General features: G+C 40.9%; 1 long non-coding RNA gene across 1 annotated transcript; it reads right to left on the bottom strand.

Moving 5' to 3' along the window:
• Positions 1–765: 765 nt before the first annotated feature.
• Positions 766–2,469, bottom strand: LOC106812794. Its single transcript, XR_001394385.1, has 3 exons — positions 1,981–2,469; positions 1,349–1,600; positions 766–1,099 (listed from the first exon to the last, which is right to left on the bottom strand). It is a non-coding gene; the product is annotated as an uncharacterized LOC106812794 (long non-coding RNA).
• Between the last annotated feature and the right edge of the window lie 13,070 nt (positions 2,470–15,539).

Below are 15,539 nucleotides of genomic sequence, written 5' to 3'. Positions count from 1 at the left end.
AGCCCTGATAACAGCGAGCGACTGCTAACTTCCGGCTCAAACTCCTCGTATGTAAACTGTGAACCGGTTTTTATGCGGGCTGCATTATAGCAGCCCTGATAACAGCGAGCGACTGCTAACTTCCGGCTCAAACTCCTCGTATGTAAACTGTGAACCGGTTTTTATGCGGGCTGCATTATAGCAGCCCTCATAACGACGACTGCCAAGTCAAAACAGACTATTTCCTTGCACCATGCAGTCACAAGACCAACGTTAAAAATGCTTGCTGTAGAAACGATAAACAGCGCGCGACTGCTAAGTTTGGGAATAGACTAAGGTCGTGATAGAATCGTTGATTAATGATATACTTCATAACATTTGAAGCTGCCTATTAAAGCCGCATGCCAGTATAATCAAATAGATAGATATTGTTACACTAGTTTATTGTAAAAATCTAATTTTTTAACAGACTATATTTCCTTGCATCAGTTACAAAATCAACGTTAAACACCCTTGAATATACCAATGTAGTAAAAGTTAATATTCGCCTAAAAGTTTAAATCATAGCTTATGTATTACACACTTGAGACACGGTTACATGTAAACGAATTATTACTGTACGTGTGGCTTATTCAGAAAAACTACTACGTGTACAGGTTGAATTAAATCACAGCTTATTAATTAGCAATACCGATAATAAATTTTTATTATCTAAACACTTGAAATGCAATGCATTACTAGTCCAAGTATAACCTTCATAAGACTTTTTTTTTACTTTTAAGATATTTTTGTTTGCAAACGTTTAAAAAGGACTAGTTTTATGCACTATTTACTCAATGAGCGACATACACAAAAACATGAAATTACACTAAACTATTTATATACAACTTTTTATATACAAAATCACTGTTAAACATATATCAAAGTTTTCTTCTGTTTAATGTTAAAAATGGGTTCCAAATAGGCAAAATTAGCGTGACTACAATTTTTTCCCAAAACAGCATTTACAAGTTACACTGTAGGCGTATTAGTCTCTTCTTGATGGCTTCGACCTGCTTTATGTCGTTTTCTACTGCAACACAATTTCTCTTCAATCTCATAGCCGCTGTTATCCCCGTACCTGTAAAAATATTTCACAATTTTCTGTTTTTTTCTGAAAAATTTATTGTAATATATATTGCACTCTTAAAACCAAATTTTTATTAATTGGGAATTGAGATTTCATATTATCGTCTTTTAAAAGAAGTATCATGCACAAGTACGTAAACGAAAGCCAAATGATAATTTACTCTTGTATTAGACAAAATGACTTCGTTTCTTCCTTCCCTTCTTTATGACATATTATATGGTGAGCAATGTACTTATATACCTGTCCCAGAGCAAGCATCGATCACGGTGTCGTTCTCATGACTATACGCTTCTATTATTGCTGCATAAAGGTTTTCTGGTCTCGGTTCTGCGTTGACAATGGGTCCGTCTTCGTCTCTCTCTGGTCTCTCTACCATGTCTGCTAGGAAGACATTTCCATGGGGCTGAACAAGGTTGCTGCACCTCTCCTGCTCCCCTGTATGCCACTGGCCAACCACTATATGCTGGAGCATATTCGTGAGGCTTTGCTTTCCTTAAAATAAAATAATATAGCGATTAAGTTTCTATTGTTTGTACTCGGGGTTAGGTTTGTTACTGTCGGTTTTGCTCTACACAATGAACAAATCATAGAATTTGTTATGGACTACCTAAAGAGCTGGTTTAAAGCTGTTTTATAGCTGCTGCTATCTATATTTTGTTATTAACACAACTTTAATTGCACCTTGCCGAATCGTTGCAATCAATTGTATAAACCGTTATATTGACACAGAGGATGACTTTGCTAAAAGGTACGTATTAGCAGAAAAATCGTTCATATATATATATATCTCATACAAAAAAATTCTTCTTTGCTTTAAAGTACATTTCAATATCGATAGCTTTACAACATGTTTTTCTGTCAGAACATCTCACCTTTTACTGGCCGTCTGCTGTAATATGCGTATGCGATCTCTGTCGCAAATCCTAGTAGTTGTTGCAGGTGCGAGAATGACCCGAATCGGCTGCGTCAGCAGCCTGGTAATGATCGCTGTTTAAACAATGCTTTCAAAACTTGACTGAATAGATTGTGCCTGTGATGCTACATAGAACCCGTAAATAGCGGTGCGAAACTGGCCGTCAAACAATAGATCTAGAACTGCATGGTTATTTACTGGTTATAGCCATTATTGTAACTGGTGCGTACTAGAATGCGCATGAACACATGACGGTCAGAACTGCTGACTATTCTAGCGTATAATGATCAGCTTTCTCTTAGTTTTATGAATCTTCAATTACGATAACTCATCAACATGCTTGAAGAGGGTAAGAAATGACACACCACTAGTCACCGTAATTACTTCATGGAAATGTTGGCAAGGGAAAATGCAGAAGGAAAACAACAGAATCAAATGCGTGGATGGCAGAAACTTTATAAGATTCCTCTGCTGTACAGATGTTTATGTTTCGGTGTAAAGTTGGAGACTTCAAATTGCACAACGTGTAAATACGTTTTACAAAAATCAGGGTGAACATCATAAATATAGACAACTTGCAGAATTTATTCCAAAGAAGCTCTTTTAATTTACAATTTGTTGCTGTCGAGTGAAATACAAAGTTAGGTAAATGTTTTTCATGCCAAGAAAATGCAGTTATAAATCAAATATAGCATTTGACACCAGACTACTCCAACAAAACCAAAATTCTGCGTAGTTCATGCACAAAGTGAAATTCTGAAACAATGCATGCCCAAATACACTCCATGTACTATTAAGCTAGCAAGAAGTGGCCAGCCTATGATAACACTGCTATAATATAGTCAACAAAACGTGAACATTGCAAACTATTACGTTTTATGAGGGCTGCATTATAGCAGCCCTAATAACAGCGCGCGACTGCTTATTCCTGCTCAAACTCCGCGATGTAAACTACGAACCGGTTTTAATGCGGGCTGCAATATAGCAGCCCTGATAACAGCGAGCTACTGCTAACTTTCGGCTCAAACTCCGCGTATGTAAACTACGAACCGGGTTTTTATGAGTGGTGCTATATATAGCTGCCCTCATACCGACACACACATCCACAATTACGAATGTTCTCTCAGGTTATCTTCATTTGCGTATCTTTTTCAATTTCTGCCTGTGTTTGTTTTAAAAGACGGCATTTGTGCCGATAGACAAAATCCCCAATATAAGACGGAATCCCGTGACACAAAATCTGTGTACGGTCTTCGGCTTCGTCCTACACCCGCATACATACCCTTCCATGTAGTGGTGTAACTTCCTTCAAACCAGTGAACTTCCAGGGTTTCTTCACTTTGTTCCACCTTCAAAGTTATGTATACATTACTTTTACGGAAAAGTTATTTAGGTGTGTAACATTTTTAATAAAATAATGTAGGCATAAGTACACATCTGGTACGTCTGTTAGTGAGTATTTCCTATTCCAAGTTATGTGAGATAAACTGTGTTATAAAACGTACAGTTCTTTCCATTGTAGTGCACACAGCAGAGGGAACTACACAGCTGGACGTGACGGGCGTGTGATGGGTGCAACCCGATGATTGGCACGCAGTGCCACGCTAACACAGGCATCGCCCCCACCCCTCATCCAAAAAAGTACATCTACTGCATTTTCGAGCGAATCGCCGATCTCACGTTCTGCCGCATCAATCTACTCTCGCGAATTGTCTTAATCGATAGCTAAGGGCTCGTTAACAAAATTACGTGCTATTTAGCACGCTGCGCCCTCGAATTTCCTCGTAAATCCGCATTTTAGTGAGACCGTAAGCCCCGCCCATTATTCCTTATACGGCGCGTACGGCGGCACGGCGGTTCTGAGCCGAGGGCTTATCTCTTATCTGCCTATTTTCCAGACACATGGCGTGGCCAGCCCAGTTCCAACATGTCGGTTTACATAGGGTCAACGCGTTAACGCCTAGCCCAAACCAAGGAGCTAAATATAAGGAGTTATATTTAACTCCTTGGCCCAGACGCCTAGTCAATGTTTACATGCCACAGCGCCATCTCTTGGATCATAAAAATAATAAAATTAAATAAGAGATAAAATTAGCCAATCAGGGCCGTCCCCTAGCGGATCACTATCTCTCCAGTGTGCAAAATTACTGTTATTTAGGAAGAAGGTAAAACTGTGTATTCGCATAATTTCACTCTTGCTTCTATAGTATGATTTCCACAATTTTTGCTCTTGCCCATAATCATTATTTTCCTTAACCTACATTTTTCAGTTCGGACTCTTATCATAACGTTATAACCGGTGCAAATCCACTTTAGCCTAGGGACCTTAGCCTAGGCTTAGGTATCACGAAATATCAAGGAATCATATCAATATACGTATATCAATCAAGGAATGATGCAAAAATCTTTCTTTGTTTGTGAATTTTATATAACCATTATATTTGTTATGTTCATATTAAATTCTAATCTTTTTGATTCAGCTAATGTGGGGCTAAACCGACCAGGCTCTTCGACTGTTAGTGACTGTTATAATCTCCAATTTCTAGAATATCGTCCATATAATCATTGTCATCTTCTAAAACTACAGACGCATCCGCTGACCGCTGTGGAGACGTGCGCCGGGCCTCGAATTTGGCGCACGTCTCCACTGCGGACAGCGCTTCATACTTGAACATCCCGCGTCGCGCGTGCGCAATACCCGCGAACAGCGTGTTGTCGGCGCCGCTCAGCGCCCCATGATCAACAGCCTGTGCAACGCAACCTGTATCATGTCTCTCTGGACGGACTTGCCGGCCCCGGTTTTTGCGCGCAGGCGCACAGCTCGCGGCGAAGCCGCGCCCTAACGCGAATACGCCGCCCCCTTTTTGTCCTTTTAGACAGATATCTGAGACGGGGTCTGAAAACGCACTCCGCGAAAAACTGGGCGGCAATCCAACCGACATTTCGGGATGGACGGCTTGAGGCCATCTCCAAACGGCCCTAAACTTTTTTGGGGTGGCGCGCCTCATGGCTAAGACGTAGTGGCTCCTACAAGAAATGCTGTCAATAAGCAATGACGCGCGTCGCTCATTGGCCGCTACGCGATGACAGCGGCTTCTGCCGAGTATAGCGTTACGTCTATCACAGAGGTTTTAACGAAGACGTGTACGGCGCTCCACGTGGGCTGGCGCGGTCTAGATGCTATCTATTCCCAAAAGCGCCTGCTCCGTACGTGCGAGTTTTTATCAACCTCTTGACCCGCGCTGCCCGTGGCGACGGCAGGTCGTGCGAGCACGTGCTGGCGTGGCCGTGGCAGTTTTTACACGTAGCTAATCCTGCAATACGCCGCGACACTGACACACAAATATATATATGCACATGTTTTTACGAAGACCGCGGAGCGCGACATTCCAGCCTCCCTTCTCCCCCGCGCTCCACGTGCGGCCGGGCACGGTCGAAATGCTATATCCAACAAACCTGGCTCGGGGAGTTTTTGCGCCGCGGTGACTTTCGTAGTACTAGTAAATAGATTTTGTATTTATTTAGCATTACATTTTATTAAAACGCTGCAAGTGCATGCTTGTGTGCCAGGCTGCGGAAGCATCGATGCATGTATATAGTGTATGTGTATTAACCCGTGGCGGCGGAGCCAGCGAGAGAGAGAGATCGAGAGAGAGAGAGAGACAGACCGTGGGGAAGAGAGAAAGAGAGTGGGAGAACGCCAGATAAGGTACGAAAATACGGCAGGTGACGGTACGACGGCGAGGATGTACAAACGCGTGTCAATCTATAATCGAAAGGCGCCCCTCCAAAGCCGATGTCGCCGAGCCGATGTACGTGTCCCGAAAACTGCGCGATGTTAGGCTGCCCGCTATAACGCATTCGGCGCGCCGCCTTCCTTCGGCGCGGCGAATGCGTATACGGGGAGCTATAGTATACATCCCGCGGTCGCGTGCGCCCAGTCCCCGCGAAGTGCGCGGCTTAACCGCTTTCGGCGGTCGGGGAACAACGCATCTTTTGCGCAACGCCATCTTGTACCCGGTCTCTCTGGATTTACTTTGATGTGCAGACAATTGCCGTTTTCATAATTACACGTTAAATTTACCAGTAGCATACCTTTCCAATCCATGGCCTGTGTTGCCGTGTTTCTGTATACACAGCTACAAACTGCCCAGTAGTGATGTTGGTCCTGTCCTCTTCCACCACATCACGAGCAAGGGCATCCCAATTACACTAATATTTTCAAGGTTTTAAAGATATGAGAGAAACAATAACAGCTGCTGCAAGAATATCATATGGCATACGAGTCATAAGGTCAATTTAGCTCTTTCCATATCTATTTATGTAGTTTGTTTTTATAAGAAATCAAGTTAGCGCACACATTATTAATGTTAATATATGCTATGTTGTTATATATACAACGATAATAATGTAACAGTAATATAACGGTTTCACAATATAAATGTGTATTTGTAGCTGATATAAAACAGACATGTGGTTCAGTTGGGTACCATAAAGTATATTAATATGTGCACATTATACTTACTGAAAGGACAATCAGTTTCTAAGCCATTTTGAATCGCTCGTATATGCGGTGGCAACTCAACCACAATATGTTCTTCAGTATTTTTTGCTCTCACATGCTGGACAACTCGCTAACTGCCAGCTGTCACACAAATTTGGAACCTAAAAACAATACAATTTAGTCGAAGCGTTGGGTTAGCGCAAACAGTCACTTTTTCAATGTGAACTATCTTTTCGAAGTGCAATCGTATATGCAAATAATATGGCGACATTCTATGTTCATCAATCCACCGAATAATATATAAATACTCGTCTATACGAAGTTTTCTTATCCCGGGTTACAAGTCTCGGGTTAGCTTAACCCGAGTTAAGACTTGCGCAGCGTCTATACGAGCACCACCCGCTCAATGCTTGAGCGGTTCTGGTACGTAATTATCGCATTGTATGTACGCATCGATGTAAATATACGCATTCACTATTGCCGCATATCGCAGGGTAAGGAACTATATGCGCTATCCTCTGGTGAACACCGTCTATACGACGCTATACCGAGACAGATCTTGCTTAAGACAAATGCTTATACCGCGATAAAAATCCTTCTATAGATGAACTTTACACGAAGAATTTGTCTTGGCTTAAGCTATCTTATTACATCGTCTCACACGAAGAAATTTGTCTCGGCTTAAGCGTTCTATTCATCTTCTACACGAGAAAATTTGTCTCGGCTTAAGCGTCTATACGAGGTCTAACTCGGGTTAAGCTAACCCGGGTTAGCTTAACCCGAGTTAAGACTCGTGTAGACGCGCGCGAAATCGTTAACTCGAGTTAAGCGGTAGTCGCATACCGCAGTAACACCGCCTCCCGCTAGCTGCGTTAGCTTAACTCGGGTCAAGACAAACTCCGTGTAGACGAGGCTTCTATATATTTCGTACCTGTCAAATGTGTGCCCAGTTTGTACAAATTGCTGGTGACTTTATCATCTTGTGCAAGTGTGGAATGTCCGTTTTTGATTGGTCCATTCCATCAATATTAGACAGTTTTGATCTGAATCATTTTGCCTTGCGCTGCTCCTTGCTTGATGATAGTATTTTCTCATCCAGCTAAATCAAATTGTTTACATTATGCATATATACCGATCACTGGATGCACACTTAGAATTATTTTTTGCAGAATAATGCTAGAAGTATGCTGTACGTGTGTCACTGTTGCATATCAACAGACATTTACAATAGAAAATGGCCAGCGCGTAACGAGTTCTTTTGTTGTGAAACAAGTTTGGTATCTAAACATTGCTTGTGCGTTCCGCTGCTGATCGACGTACGTCGTCTATATGCGTGGATACGCTATTTTTAAACGTGCGTTCACGCAATACAAATAATATTAGGGTAAGCCAGTCGAGGCTACCAGCCAAAATTGATACTAGGTAGCAATTTAGCTTAGAGATAGTAAATGAATACACATGTCGGGGATTAAGTTATCCAATAACATAGAGAACTGTGTTTTCTATAGCTACTCATGTAATGAAATAAACGTACCATAAATATCATATAACACATCATGTTATATGATATCTATGTAAACGTACACTGGGCCGTGCGTTACGCCAGAAATGTGATATTGTATTAAACTAGCGCGCGCCAAATTTTCGCAGTGTGTATACACGCTATTCCGCTCTCTCTATGCAGTCTGTACGCTACGAGTTGGCGCGCGCCAGTTTAATACCATATCTAATTTTGCAGTCAGGTGTTATAGGTAGTGTTTCTTAATTGCCAATGACTCAGTTCTACATGTGAGATTGAGTAGGTGCAACAGTTTTAGTGCAGCAGTGAATATACTATTTACTGTTTGCACGTTTTGACTCAAAAACAAACTGACTCAAAAGCAAATCTGCTTTTAAATGTATATACCCAATCCCACGTATACTTTCAGTAGATCTACATGTACCGGTATTCTAGCAATGAGGGTGCGAAGTGAGCGACAGGTCCACTAGTCAAGTTTATATTTACTTACTCTACTTGAAGCTTGTGTTGAGCTATTACTTTACAATTGCTTGTCTCTGGTGCTTGTGGCAGATGCTGATAGTCAACCTTCAACTGCACACACAGGTATTGCATACAGCAAAAGTTGATGGCTGAAATAATAGACAGTGAAAAAAAGAGTATGTAGATTGTAGATTAATCACATTGAATACCGTAACACAAAGCTATCATCATACCATAAACTTTGCCCATAATTTGGTATCAGCTTTAGATCAGCTTAGAAAGACTACAAAGTTTTGATTACCTTGCCAATCTTATACCGGGGAAAGTCTTTTTTCCATATCTCTATCATATATTCATATGAGATGTGGTCCTTGATATTCTTCTGTTCCATCTCATCTTGTACTGCTTCCACAAGCTCAGTTTTGTATAGCAGTAGGGCAGATAAATAGTATCATCATTTGGCATGTAATCACCCATCCTTTTATAGCAGCAGAAGAAATGGGCGCCAATTTATAGTTAGATTACCTCATCTTTAGCCGATTTTTAAGCTTTGGTGCCACATTTACCATAAAATTGCGAAACATTAGCAGAAATTCTCATTTCCAAGAATTCAAAAGTATTTCCAATGGTGTTCACGCCACACAGTAAATTTAAACATGATTATAAGCTATTCCTTCTAGACAGCCAGTAATAATCAATTAAATTAAATTAGTGCGTGTTATTTAGGACCATTGGTTATGGTTATATATTATATTATAATTGCTTGCTTGCTCTTGTTACTTATTACTTATTACATCAATTGTAATTTTTGTTCTACTGTTCCATATATATGTATATATGTATATATTTGTTGTACGTAGACAGCCAGAAATGTTCAATTAAATAGTGTATGTTATTTGGGACCATTAGAAATTAGTTATATATTATATTAGGCGCGTTCACACACAAGAAAAACCGCGATGCTAATTGCGATGAAATACCGAGATAATTGTGTCGTTGTTCACACAGGCGAATAATCGCGCTAATCGCCGAGCGGGATAATTCTATTAATCGAACTGCGCATGCTCACTGCCGGAATGATGCTCACTGCGCATGCTCACTGCCGGAATGATGCTCACTGCGCATGCTCACTGCCGGAATGATGCTCACTGCGCATGCTCACTGCTCACTCGCTTGGAATGATGGGATAGAAAATACCGGGATTATTTGCACGAGCGTTCACACACGCAAATAATCGCGCTAATTCCAAATAATCGCAGTCAAAAGTGCGATTTGAAGCGCGATGCTGATCGCGATTATTACCTCAATCGTATTTTTTGTTCTACTGTTCCATATATATGTATATATGTATATTTTTTTTGTACGTAGACAACCAGAAATGTTCAAGTAAATTAGTGTATGTTATTTAGGGCCATTAGAAATTAGTTATATATTATATTATAATTGCTTTCTTGTTCTTGTTACTTATTACATCAATTGTATTTTTTGTTCTAGATATTGTTCCATATATGTATGTATGTATATAATTTGTTTCTCTCTAATTTCCTATATTTAGTTTAATTGTACTTTTCCCTCAGACTTTTTATGACCTATGGTAGTGGTCAACTCGAAAGCTTATTGCTACTTTGACCACTACGCACATTCACCTTAAACCTATCGATTATATAATATTATTTATTTCTCTCCCTTTTTACTACTATCTGAAATTATCTGTTATCTGTACAAATGAATGAAAAGTGCAAAATAAAATGAATCTGAATGAATCTGAATCTTGTGAGAAGGGACGGGTACCAGTCTACTGTGTGTACTGGCCATGGTACTGGCGCATTGTATACGTCTGTCAACCCCTCCCCCCCTGCTCGCATACGCTATCTTACATATCGCGAACGAGTTTAGTTACAATTCTAGAAATCTAGATACATATAGACACATGTGTAACCGTGCCCAGTTAATATGTAGAGTGGTAATTAGAAAATGTTCATTGGTAAAGTATATAATTATGTAACTAGCAAAAAGCCAACACCCAGGATGTCATTTCTTCCGGTTGGTGTTAGGCAATCGGTTGGTGTTAGGTAAATGTGTCATAAAGAAAAAGAAATTGTTTAATGTTCGTTAATTGTTTATCGTAAAATGTTCGTTAATTTTGTGTGTTTATATGTTTGCTGTGTTTTAGAACTACACTTTGTGACATCAAGTCACGAAAGTAAATTGCGGTGGGAGTGGTGTAACAGTGCCAAATTAATATGTAGAGTAGTAATTAGAAAATGTTCATTGGTAAAGTATATAATTATGTGACTAGTAATAAGCCAACACCCAGGATGTTAATTCTAACTGCGTAGACACGCATACCCGACCCTGTGTAGGAGAATTCTTAGAATACAGGATGTGCGCATTTGTAACCTAGCACACGTGAGTAGAACATGATTTGTAAAGTGTCAACTCGATCTTACACGTGTTAACTCGATCTTAGCTGAAAGCCTACACACGTGTAAATCGCATGGTACCGCACGTGCATAGAGTAAGATGACGTCCCCTGGCTGGTTGTATATATACGACACACCTTGGAAGCGGAAAGGGTTCTCTCTTCTTGTACGCACGCATATATCGACGGTGTTGAAAAGAATAACAGACGGACTTAAAGACTGACGAACGGACTCAGAAACTGACAGATGTACGGACGGACGAACGGAAAGAAGTATATATTGTGTTGATACCTTTTCTGAACTCTTTGCTCACGATTGTTCTGTGAGCAACAATAAATTACTATGCGTGGAAAACTCATTCATGGGTTTGTGTTTAATCATTAGTATTAACTTCGCTACTACGCCGCACCAAACACACAACATTATCTGACATCTCCTTCAAGCTCACCGCAAACAAGAAATAAGACTACGGGTTAAGAACAGTTAATAACACAACGCAAAATGAAGAACAACATCTAACTATACGATCACGTCAACTATCTACACGAACTGAAACGTAATTCGACCCATTACACATGTCTTAGCCATGATCTCCGTAATATTGAGTTTATTGAAGCGCAATTAGATTAATTAATTAGCAAATATTCACGCGCGGTATCGCTCATAGGCAAATATACGCACGGTTATGGGCGGCAGGAAAGTGTACTCTCATATCTCGCGAACGAGTTGGGTAACAATTCTAGAAATCTGAATACATATAGACACATGTCTTGGCTATAAGCTGTATGAATATTGAGTTTTTCGACCCACGACTAGTCTAATTAATTAGCAAATATGCACGCGCGGTATCGCGCATACTGACGAGTATTGAGCGCAGCCACGGCTATGATGTATATAGCCACTGATATACGTCTGGATAAGAGACATGCTCAGCCAAAATTGTCGAATAGCACTATTGTGGACTAAACTAACTTGTGTTCTGCGAGCAATACTTCGTTCTAAAATATCATTATTGAAGATCGACGTAGGCCTACATCATACGCAATAGCAGCAAGCGTGGCACGCGCTGGCTCTTTGTAACACTGCCTTCAATAAACGCAACCTTCACAGAGATCATAGCTAAGACATGTGTCTACATGTATTCAGAGAGACATGATACAAGATTGGGTGGCACAGCTTTGCTGTTGATCCTGAGCGCTGCGCGCGGATGAGACGCGCAGTTCCGCGGGCTATGCGCACGCGACCGCGGGGATGTTCAAGTATGAAGCGCTGTCTGCAGTGGAGACGCGCGCCAAATTCGAGGCCCGGCGCACGTTTCCACAGCGGTCAACGGATGCTCTGTAGTTTTAGAGGATAACAATGAAGACTTCTAAATAAGAACTATCGGCGGCTAAATAAGAGCAATATACAGACCTTTAAATTTCTTGACTAGTTAGTCAATGGGCTTGTTGGGGATCAAGTGGAATTGTGGTTTTCGGACCCCCAAAGAAAATGTCTTTCTCTTATACATGCACCCCCCTCCTTGATCAATCACGCATTCAGGCGTAAACAATAACAGGGATGAAATTGTATTGAGTTTGTGGCTCTTGACGCACGTGCATTGACGTACAAGACTGTTGAAAGCACAAGCACTTGGAACGTCTCAATAAAAGTAAATATTCACACAATTTTTCACAATGATCGACCGCCTGTGTGCAAAATAGGTGTACGTATGTGAAACATATACGGTTAGTACTTACTGTGACATATCCGTGACTAACTGACACCACTAAATTGGTAAAATGTTCCATGCACCTTAAGAAATTTGGAGAAATTACGAGGTTATCATCGCAGAACTCCCGACACCGCCCATCTTGATGTCACAAAGCTATGTAAACAAACACGCGTGTTGCGAGGTGCCTGCCTCCGAAATCCATGTCGAGGTCCGCTAAGCCAAGCATAAAGCGCGCGGGCAAGACGTCACACACACAGCTACGTTCATTGGCTAAAACAATCGAGTAGCGCGGTTATGGATTTTCGTAATTATTTAATTTAAAGAAAACTTCAATGTTCAATGAATGACGCATTCATTCACTTCCGAAAGCGGGTATAAATACAGAATTTTCCCACTTCGATGCGAAATGCATCGGCCGGGCCTTTTATTATTTACGAAAAGCAAACAGTCTCGCCAAACACCTACACGCAGTAACGGGTCACAGCGTTGACAATATTCATGCCCATCAACGAAGAAGGCGGGGCTTATTCTGATTACGGAGATGCTAAAATGCGACAAAAGGATGTAGCGCAGTGCGCTAAATTAACAGCGTGTTATTTTAGTATTTGTGGCAAACTCTATCGTAGGAAACGGTTCTAGCCTAGCAGAATGCCCTAGTTCCTGAGATCGGCGATTTGGTGGTCCAATGGGTCCCCGCCTATAAAAATATAAAAGACTGGTGCGGCATGGGCTGTGATTGGAAGACACAAAGTGTCAATCCTCGGCGCGCCTCGTTATTATGGCCGCATCACGTCTAGATTTATAGAAACGTAACTCAAATCGTTCGCACCATATGATAGTTAGTACACTTTTCTGCCGCCCATAGCCGTGCGTATATTAGCCTATGAGCAATACCGGGCGTGCATATTTGCTAATTAATTAATCTAATTGTACTTCAATAAACTCGATATTCACAGAGATTTTAGCTAAGCCATGTGTCTATATGTATGTAGAATTCTAGAATTATAACCACACTCGTTCGCGAGATATGAGAGTTAATTAATACACTTTCCTGCATGCCGCCTATAGCCGTGCGTATATTAGCCTATCAGCGATACCGCGCGTGCAAATTTACTAATTAATTAATCTAATCGTGCTTCAATAAACTCAATATTCACGGAGATCATAGCTAAGACATGTGATCTATATGTATCTAGATTTCTAGAAATGTAACTCAACTCGTTCGCGAGATGTAAGAGTTAATACACTTTCCTACAGCCCATATAGCTAAATAGCGTATGCGGGGGGGGGGGTTAACAGCTGTATACCATGGCCAGTACACGCAGTAGACTGGTACCCGTCTCTTCTCACAAGCTCGATATAGCCCTATATCGAGCTTGTGAGAAGGGACGGGTACCAGTCTATACACACAGTACAGGCGGGCACATGCGCAGATGAAACTTAGAAACTCAGAAACTCGGAAACTCGAAAACTCAAAAAGTCGGATGTCGTTTCAGGGTTTCCATGATATTATATGTATATGTATATATATAGCTCCCTGCTTATATACCACCAACACGTGCCATGTGCTCTCTCTCTCTCTCTCGCTTGCTTTCCTAGTACAGCCACCTGGCACTACCTGGTCCAGCTCTGTGTTCAGCCTTTTCTTTGTGTGTACAGTATAACGTAACACTACTTAAGAATAATCCTTGTTTCGGGGTTCGATGCAAAATAAAGTAATTAAATTCCCACAGACAGCGTTTCGTATGTTGTTACTTGCTTCACAATTCACGCATTTTCACGGGATCTTGTAACGGGAAGCAAACGAGTGCAGCAACTAATAGCAATTTTTAGCTGATAGATGAGAGCTTGTCCTTGCCTTTTTTCACGAGAGCATACGGATACTTTCTCAGAGCCAGTCAATCACTATATCTATTACTATATCACGCTACAAATGTCACTATCCATGTGATAGAAGCTTTCTGGTGGCAGTAGGATAACCCATTTTTGTATGAACTCGTGGTTATCCCCTGAGCCAATGTCATCGACCAGAGTGTACGTTTATGTACGCCTATATGTATTGAAATAAACGCAATGCTGATCCTACGTAAGCTTACGTACGTGTAACTTCTACTATATAGTGCGAGTCGCGCCTTTGGCGAGTATACACACAGAACCGGAGCCACTTTCAAGTAAATTAATATAACTTTGCAGTTAAAAGAGTAAAAGTATATGTAGCATATGAGCAACCTTTCCCTAGCAAATATTTTCTCTGCACCGTATTGAAGCTCTCGAGCAACAAATTCGCAATTAAGAACGTATCGTTTGAATGAGTTAACTTTATATCTAGTTTTTTTTTATATAAATTAAAATGAATCAGATAAAAAGTATTGATAGGGTGATCTGCCTAACCTAAACACGCTTGTCTACTCGCCCATTCAACCTAGTTATAAACTACATGCTAACTACCTGACTCTACCCAACCTAAGCTTCCTAATGTACATCTGTACACCACGTTACATTTACCTCCCCTTCTTCAAAACGATAATCCCTCATAGATTCAGCGCCCCACTGATCTAAATTTCTTCTTTAACTACCTCCAAACCCCCCATATCTAACACACACACCCACACACACACAACATATCTAACACACACACACACACACATCCGCACACATACACACACACCATATCTTTCTGCCATCAAAATAAAGTTCGGTCCTTCGTCCATCATACCGTCGATCATACAAATACAATAACCTTTCACTGAACACATCCCCCCTTCCTACATAATAAAAAAATGTTTACAAAGCTTCACACAAAACCTATTACCTATGGTACCAAAGCTAGTAACATGGTAGTACAATCCTATGGCTTAACACCGCCGCCAACAAATCTCACTGACCACACTGATAT

The sequence above is a fragment of the Priapulus caudatus genome, unplaced genomic scaffold (assembly GCF_000485595.1).
Source record: "Priapulus caudatus unplaced genomic scaffold, Priapulus_caudatus-5.0.1 Scaffold687, whole genome shotgun sequence".
Taxonomy (NCBI): Eukaryota; Metazoa; Priapulida; class Priapulimorpha; order Priapulimorphida; family Priapulidae; genus Priapulus; species Priapulus caudatus.
The sequence above is the reverse complement of the archived record's forward strand: the minus strand, read 5'-3'. Positions and strand labels throughout refer to the sequence as shown.